We start from the raw sequence: 9301 nt of genomic DNA on the forward strand, positions 1-9301 counted from the left end.
TGCTTCGGTGGAGAGGAGAATAAAAAAAATCGATGAGAAATATTTCACGTGCCACTTTGTCGAATGATCAAAACGGGTTACAGCGTTATAATTATACGTTGATAAGTTGATTTAGTTTGGATATTAATATTAGCGTTTGTACTCTTTGTATTATGTTATCTTTTTTTTTTTTTTTTTTTTACTTTTATATAGGGGCCATTCTATTATTGCGATCCGTTCTATAGAGAGTGCAAAATGCGGGAGCTCAAAGCTATGCAAAAATTTAATGAGCAGCTCGTAGTACTCGCGGCCTGGAGTTGTGCCGAGATTATTTTACGAATAATTGAAGCTCGTGCAGAAAAGGTTCAATTATGGCAAAAAAGAGTCACTTTTATATGTACAATGTACAAACTTTAGAGGTACGGGCGTATAGTGTGCTCGTTAAGCCGTGCCTTTTTTTCCAGCCAATCCAACAATGATACGCATTGATGAGCACACTTTTGCGTTACGTTACAACTATTGTAAAAAATTTTTAAGAGCCATCATCGATGCGTTTGGATCAATCGAGAATATCCCAAGTAGGACTCGAGCAGTTTTCCGTAAACATTTGCACAACAATCTCTGCACCGGTACATCCACGCGCTAAAAATACAAATCCGCAGCGCAACATCGTACATCCGGCCCGAGGGCTCTGTCCAATTATTTTCTTTCCATCAGCGAGCCAAAAAAAAAAAACACTGTTACGCCATGCCCCTTTTTTCCTCTCTCTCCTTCATCCGCCGTAGATAAAACCCACGGCCAAGCGATCGGATACCCATGAATCAATAAAAAGCAAAAGACCCTCTTTAAATTAATCACCGACGCACGTAGGCGAATAATTGGTCGATCACTAGCTATGCCTCATGTACAATGGCACCTCTGTTTACTCGACGCCACGTAAAGTCTTACGCGAATCAGAAACGATGGATACTAAACAGCTTGAAAAAAAGAAAAAAAGCCGATATCGAGTTGGCATGAAGCATCCGATCTCCCGAGCAACGCAACTGTTGATATTTGTTTGGATTCGCTAGAACTCGGGGGGGTCTCGGGAGCTATCTCGCGCTAATGGAGTCCCGAGAGATAATAAAGTCGAAAATCGGAGATACACGTTCCCCGTGGCGTACAACGAGAATTTCCGGCCACATACATACACATGTAACCCCGTTGTTGGTATTGTATACAGTATGGTCTTTTGCTTGGTACGCATATACCCCTGTATATTTTTCCTATGTATACCTCCATATTATGTAGGTGGAGTATGTTACTATACACTGCAGCCGGCGGCTCGGATGTTAACTGGAATGGATTATCATTACAATTTCAATGATTAAACGGGGCAGCGATTAAGCACTACGCTCCCTCTGTTGCTGCTTATGTGCGCATCCTGCGGCTAAATGTGGTTCAAATTTTATAATTACATGCGCCTCGCGTGGCCCCAACAACTCCCGCGGATGAAATATACATATAAACGGGTGCGCGTATGCAAATCTGATTGTATCGCGGTTTCAATTACTCGTCGGTGAATTTGGACTGATTTCATTTATAATTGAATGTTGTTTTTCACAACTATGGAAGGGTCGAATAGTAAAACAGCTTATCACCCACTGGTATTGGTACCACATATCGGATATGGTAAATGAAAACAGTGTATAGTGTGGGTAAGTGTAAAAAAAAAAAAAAATGTAAACCTCCGCATTATATGAGTTCAAATTGGCTGACACAGAGACGATTATTACCTTCACCGCAAAAAACTATGATTGTCCCCTTTCCGTTCGACTGACCGCGATGCGAGTAGGAAAATAATAAACACGCACGCTTCACCACGTACGAATGCATTATACTTACGCGTGTGCAATAAAGAGAAACACATCACAAATTGTGGATGCAACTTTGACGTTACACACACACACACAGGTGAGCGATTGAATTCAAAAGGTGCTAGAGCGCAGGAGGGTGGATATGGGGGGGGGGGGAACGCGCCGCTAGTGGTTATAAAAGCTCACGAGCCACCGGTCAACGAGCCGTGCAGCGCTCCCGGGCTGCGTGTATATCACGTCCGCGAGGAAATTAGTACGTGGGTATTGTATAGACGCGCAAAGTTAAACCGCATTACCGCCCTTCTCTCTCTGTTCCGCGGGCAAGTGTACTCGTGTGCGACCGATACCATGTACGGCTTTATACCCTTTCGCGGATTACGAACTTTTGTCGCTCCGTGTAAGCTCGTCTTCTGGAAAAGTTTTTGTCGTCGAAAAAATTTACAAAGTTGTTTCAACAACTGATACTACGAATTAAAAGTACAACTAATCCCATGTACATACGTATACGAGTGTTACAGGCACTCGTTTATAAATTATGCCTCCAGGATGTGGAATGACTTACCCGTGGCGATATTTTCTTTGAGCGTTACCTGTGATAGCTGTTTTTACACTTTCAACGCTTGTACAACAATGTATCTGCTGTAATTCATCATGTCAAGCACTAAACAGGACCTCTGAGTCCTTAGTGCCAAATAAAGACTTACTTACTTACTATACAGAGAAATTCATCCTCGACACGAGAGGGCAATCATTATAATTAGACGCGCTAATTGGTATCTCGTTCATTTGCTAGGAGCATTGCACCGACCGTTGGATGCAATTTAATTGCGCGTTGTTAATTATTACATTGTTGTTTCAGTGATACTGTGTATCGTGCTCGCGAGTTGACGACAAAAGAAAAAGGAAACTTTTGATCGCGAAATTTACGTTTCTCCGGTAATAAACACCCACTCCATCCTTGATTTATCTTAGCACCTCCATCCCTTCGTTACTGCTCCTGTATAGTCTGTGTATATAATCAACCCTCGTTCTCACCCATATCCACAATACATAAACGCACAGGTGTATATGCGTAAACTCCAGTAGCGCGTTACCCTATACAACGTAGCTCCCATGCAGCGGAGCAGTTTGCTTGTACAGGCTCTGCTCTCTCATTGTTATTCCGTGCGACGACAGAGAGGGAGGTAGACGCTCAAGTAGCAACGACCGGCAGCTCGTTCGTTCCTTCATTTTCGCGCCTCCTCCCCTCCTCCTCTCACGAACTCCTAACGATACACTGTACTGTTATAGGGCACGCGTGACCAGCCCGAAAATACCGGGGGACAGAGATTGTGCAAGGGGGTATATGTGCGTATACCTGTGTGGCTCAAGCGAGAGAATTTCGCGATATTTGATCCAACGAAATTTGCTCGTGGGCTTAAATTACCACCCCCCCCCCATCCCCGTGGACAATTTCGATCGGTTGGCGTGAAGTATGTGACTTTGGGTTTCGGAAGGGAATTTTCGCTCGGCGCCTGATTGAATAAGTTTTTGGAATTAAGCCGCCACGTGTGAGGCAAAGGAGGAAGGAAGCCGGTCCTCGCGACGTATGATGGAGCACTCTGGTGCTTGCCCGTGGGAGTTTATGGGGTTTTTAACCCACCGGCTCGACGCTGGATTTTGAAATTTCGATGAAAGCTCCTTGCATATTACGCCGCCGGTGGGTGCTCAAAGCTCGATTTTAACTTTGACCCCGTGGCTGTTTGGTCAAAAGTAATTATCGCGATCATCAGCTTACAACTTTGAAATTACGCTGCGTCGCTGGTTTTCAAACCAGGAAGATTGACGATTTATGTCAAGCTCCAAAGAGACGTGTTTATTGTTTTCACGCGACCACTTTATTACGAAATTTGCATATTTCCTTGTCAGCGTCCACCACGTGTCATCCGATATGAAAATTTTATACATAAATGTGGATACTTATACAGCTTGAATGGGAATTCTAATTGAGGAGAGACTTTTGTTCAATCAACTACTGTTACCTGCACCACCGGTATCATTGGCTTAAAAACTTGCGTACTTTTATTTCGGATGTGGGATTGCTAGATAGGTATGTATACATTGTCATACGGATTCGCTTTAAATCACTTTAATTGCATACTCAGAGACACGCACTCAATTGAATTGTGGACATTTTCCCCAAAGTGTTGAATATCCGTATGCCTAACATCACACAAATGGTGTTAACACGTGTGTGTAATATGCTCTGGTGGTCGACTCGAGTTCTCCACCCCCTCCGCCCCTTTATACTGTACACTACAGAGTAAGCTTTGATCACCAAAACACCCCCGTCCGCCGTATGTAAACAGCGCGATATATTTGCATTTTACAGAGCGTATTCCATCATGAGCCCACCCACTTGTATGTACGTATATATTCACGTACTATATTCGAGGTACCCGTACACAACTATAGCCAGCATCTCGCGCGCATTACGAGGCCTGAATCATTGATGTTGGGTAACGTCGTCGCCGTCACCGTCGTCGTCGCGCTTTACCCATACCTGTGTATACAGTCGCAGCTTTCATCGTACGTATATATACACGCTATAATACACACTCAACGTTGCAACTGCATCGATGCTAATTGTGCTTCTGCTGAAACAGCTGGGTCTAATGGTCCGGTGGTCCAGTCTATTCAATTCCAAGAATCGATCGCGTTTGTCCCTTGTATCCCTCCTACACCTGTACACAACGCGTTTGCTGTGAGCCCGCTCTCTTGAAATGTATACCATAACGGGCCTTTGATCGGCCGCGATTGGACGTTCTCTTCGTCCTCTTTTCTTCGTTTATCCCTCGTTATGGGTGGACCACAACGCGTACTTTCAACCTCGACTGCACGCATGGGTACACATTAGGCAGGAATTTTTTTTTTTTTTTTTTTAATGATACTTGCCAGGATGGAAGACACGTAGGATAAAGTTTCAGAGAGAAATTAGGTGTTTTACACTCTGTCGCAATTATTTATATATTTTTGGGGGGACGTTTTGAATAAATCATTCGGTAATTTTGAAAATTTATGCCACGCTCCAAAGCTGATCACCAATGTGTGTATCCTGTTTTTTTTTTTTTTTTTTTGTTTTTTTTCCTATGCTCGAATTCCCAAGCTATGCACACCTTTTATCGATGCAAAACTTGCCTCTTAAACCTTGGAATTCGTAGGCATTCAATTATTCGTCAACACCTACTTTCGCGTAAAATCCGTGCCATCGATAATGAAACCTAATGCTCTGTATCCCTTGCGCGAGTGCGAAACAAATTTTCGGATCTCAACTCGGCGATTCGGTTGATTCCTTATTAACAAAAATCCCAAGCTTACAGTAGCGAAAACAGTTGGAGTAAGCGTCAAGCGAGCCAAGTCGTGATTCGCGTTTCGCCAACTCCGAGCCCGGAATCACTAATAACGTGGCGTACACATACACATACTGCACCACTCGAAGTCAAACTTTGCTCGTAATACAGAAGCACATAGCAGCATCAACCGTGGCCCCCGGGGGAGTTGATGGTATGTGCAGTAGGTATACCCTCTCTCTCCGGGCGCCGGTAATTGGTATTTGTTTTTGGGGAGGGACGTATAGGGGGATGGATCCTCGAGCGAAGCGCGCGAGCGATGCTCGATTGCCAGGAAGGCTCGATTGGGAGGAAGAGAGCTAGGTCTCTCTCGTATACATATCTCAGGGCGCCATGCATGATGCATGCATGCCGTTGCCCTCGGCAGACGTGACATTTAATGGACAGCTCGATAAGCTCGTGTTTGCCATGTGTGTGGGTATACGTGTCTTATATACATATACATAGAGGTACGGGGTTGCTGTGTACCATCGGTACAATGCGCGCAGCCGATGCTGCTCTCGCCGCCGAGATCACTGCACAAAGTGTATGCAAGGTATGTAGGTACGCACGGGAGGACTGTGCAATACACGCGACGCGTATAAACACACCCACACGTGCAGAGAAAGCGAGTTGAAGTAGGGGGTGTTGGAGCAAGAGAGAGAGAGAGAGACTGATGGAGCTCTGCCGGGGCTATCAAAGAGAGAACAGGTAGAGACAGAGACAAATAGCGGGAATGATGGCTGCTGCCGGGCTGACGGATGAACGACGCGTAAGCGCTCCTTCCCATCCCTCTTTCGATTGGAAACTCGGGAGAGATGGGTAATGGGTGAAGGAGGAGAAGGGGGATTATGATGGCACAACATGGGCATCAACAACAACAATGATGGGGTACAACGGCGTATGTGAGAGACTTTGTGAGAGCGACGATTATGTATTAATAGAGATGCAGAGGGACGAGATGAATGCGATGATTCTTTCGATCGATTATTGTACAGGATGACTAGTCGCGACTTTACGAGTACCTCGTTGTGTGACTGTTTCTGTGTGTAATGATGCGTGCACGCGGTGAAGACAATACCATGGACGATTGTCCGAAATTTGGGACTTGGAGGGGCCTCCCTGGAGTTTTCATGATGAACGCTTTTGTGTGCGATATTTCCCTTCGCAAGAGGATCACAAGGAAGGTATTGTCTTTGATCGAACGTGGTGTTACTACATTTACACGAGGTAGGTTTGTTGCTTGAGAAAAAAAGGGTCCGCGGAGCTCGTTTACATGCGTATGCTCTCGAAACGTAATTTTACAACTTACATGCGGAAATTCGCGCAGTGGGAAAAGGGGTAAATTGAGTCGGACGAGCGGGAGGGCTGAAACAGGAGGACGAGGGCGGGGATCACCCCGACGCATATTTCGCGTTATAACTTGCGGTCGCCGACGGTACGGCGTGGAAGTTGAAATAAACGGCGCTTGGCCCCATGGCGTTGGCCATTTCCATATTTATGTGTACAGAGGTGGTGAAGGGACAAGGGGGTGACGTTGTCGAAAATAAGAGCCAGACGACGCGGGGCCGTGCAACTGCGTCCAAAGTCCGCGCAAATTGAGCGGCCCAATTTGGCGGGGATTGTGATGGTAAGCGCGAAGAATTTCGCCCAAGTCGCCGGACGCCGTGCGATTTGGTACGTGTCGTATAGGGGAAAGCTTGTTTCGTGCCTTCGACGGTGCGCGAAATAAGGGAGCAAAGTGAATTTTCCAGGCAAATCACGGATGCTTCGAGAGAGCGAGTTGTTGCCGCGGGAGAAAAGATTTCGCTAGGGACAATCGGGACTGTGGCTGCGAAATCGATTTGCGCCCTGGATTTTCGAAATTTCAATTTATTTGTCAACTCGCGACAAATAACGCAAAGAGGCCGGGAAGATGGCACTTTGTGATTTCTTGCAATTCTCGTTTTTGTACTTTTACCATTTGTTGGCTCTTGGGATGTTACGAACATTGGCAGAGAAAAGAATGCCATTTTATTCCCTGACAACGATACTCAACAAGGGGGTGCAAAGTAAATAAAAAATATGTTTTTTTCACGTAAAACGTCAACACAAGTATGTAGCACACACGTAAGTATTTGTTAATAGCTTCTGCACGTATCCACTCCATTTTGGAGAAAAACAGGTAAAACAGCACTAAAAGCTCCGAAGAAAAAAAAAAGAAGACGTTACGGTACATCTGCTTAAAGCTTTTAGGCGAACTTCTGAAAGCTAATAGCGGGAGAGGAGAGGGAGCCAGAGAGTCTTGTTTTCACTGCGAGGGTTGTATAAAGTTGTTTTGAAGCTCGCGGCTTGTTATGACGGGTAATTGATTCCGCATGAAAATTAATTGAGATCGAGCGAATATAGCCGTCGTCGCGAGGGTGCATATAGATCGAGCGCAAATTGGGGATATCGATATGGCGGGTAATGCCAGCTCCGCACGGCCTAATTTGGCAGGGATAATATTAGAAATTAACGAGCTGATGTAGCCCCCTTTTCTTTGTTTTTTTTTTTTTAGGAACGTGCTCGTTGTATTTATTTTGGAAGTATGAATTCTGGAGTTTTCTGGTTGGAGTGGAAAATTTTTATGAAAATGGACACGCTGCTGCCATAAAATTTAAAGTTTATTTACAATGATGGACAGTCACCAATGGCACTTTGTTAATATTCATACTCTCGTTTTATTGATACTCTTTTTTTTGTTTATATTTCTGAAAATACACGAGTTAAATGCTATTTAAACAGGATCACTGCGAGAAAGTTATTTAATATTCTCCCATTTGATTCGTCTCGAAAAAATATGAAATGAAGCGCTCCGAGAAATTAAATATAAAAATCCCGAGGTGAAGAGGGATTCGTCCAAAAAAAAAGAAAAATGGAAATAAATATCACGTAAAGCTGGAAAATAAAACATCCGACAACTGACGAGGGTAGCACCATCCTGCCTAGTACAGGCAAATCTCCCAAGCGTCGATGCATCCACAAGGGAGGTAAAACGCGAATGCCAGACAGATTCAATCGCGTGTAAAGAGGTCAAGGGTCGCGAGGCCCATCGACACACCTGGATTTACATCGAGTCCCAATTCCTCAGACCACGATAACCCCCACCCCAGAGGTGGCAAAGTTCAGGATGCACAGCAGCTTTGTATTGCTCAAAAGTAGTCGAAAGGAGGGTTATTGTCGAATTTTTTTTTTTTCTTCAACAACCCCTAAATATTAATACATGCAAACTTTTGCTTGGTGCTTTTGATAACCGCGCAAAAGTGCCGATTGATGGGCACACACGATGATTTGACAAACTTTCGTTTGCACGACATCGAAATGACATTTTCCGGATGCCGTGCTCATCCCGCATGGCTTGTATAAATATCAGCTTGTTTGCCGTTGACCCGTCACCCGCGTGATACGTCCGTCGTGCGACCGATACTTTTCGCCACAACCGAGTCTGCAATCGAATTTTGCTCGACTTGCGGGTACTCGAATTCTTTTCCACGCGAGCACTGCTGTACTTTTAAAAAATCCACAATGCAAGAGGAGGGAAAACAGGAGGAGAGAGTTTTCTCATCAAATAAAAATCTTTGTTTTTTTTTTTTATCAGCTGTAGGCGTCCGTGGGGAAATAAAAAAAATCCAGAGCGTAACCCGATAATCGCGCTGTAAGTGGCCAATCGATGAAAAATATAAAAACACTCATGACCCGAGGACAGAGATCAATGTCTCGCTCGCTGTTGAAGACACGCATCGCCTATGTGAACCCTGTGCACTGGTAATCCATTTTTTCAAGCCCTTCTCCCACGGCATATATCTCTTGGCTCGAATACGTATATACGGGCTGGTTGATGAACGGAGGGAAGAGCAAAAGCACGCGCAGCGATGTCCTCGAAGGTACTTGGGTGTCACCGTTGGGTTGGCCACCCGTTTCTAGGCTCCTTAAAGACTCTGCGCTCCCACGGCGCTCGTCTGCTAAACATCATCCAGCCCTGCTCTCGATGCTCGAGTGCTCCTGGAAGTACCGAGCTCTTGTTTCACAGAGCCTGCATTGTGTGTACCATCTGCATATAGGTACACAGCCACGGAT

Source organism: Copidosoma floridanum, unplaced genomic scaffold (assembly GCF_036245765.1).
Source record: "Copidosoma floridanum isolate Cflo_tuat_1 unplaced genomic scaffold, Cflo_Japanese_pri ptg000013l, whole genome shotgun sequence".
Taxonomy (NCBI): domain Eukaryota; kingdom Metazoa; phylum Arthropoda; class Insecta; order Hymenoptera; family Encyrtidae; genus Copidosoma; species Copidosoma floridanum.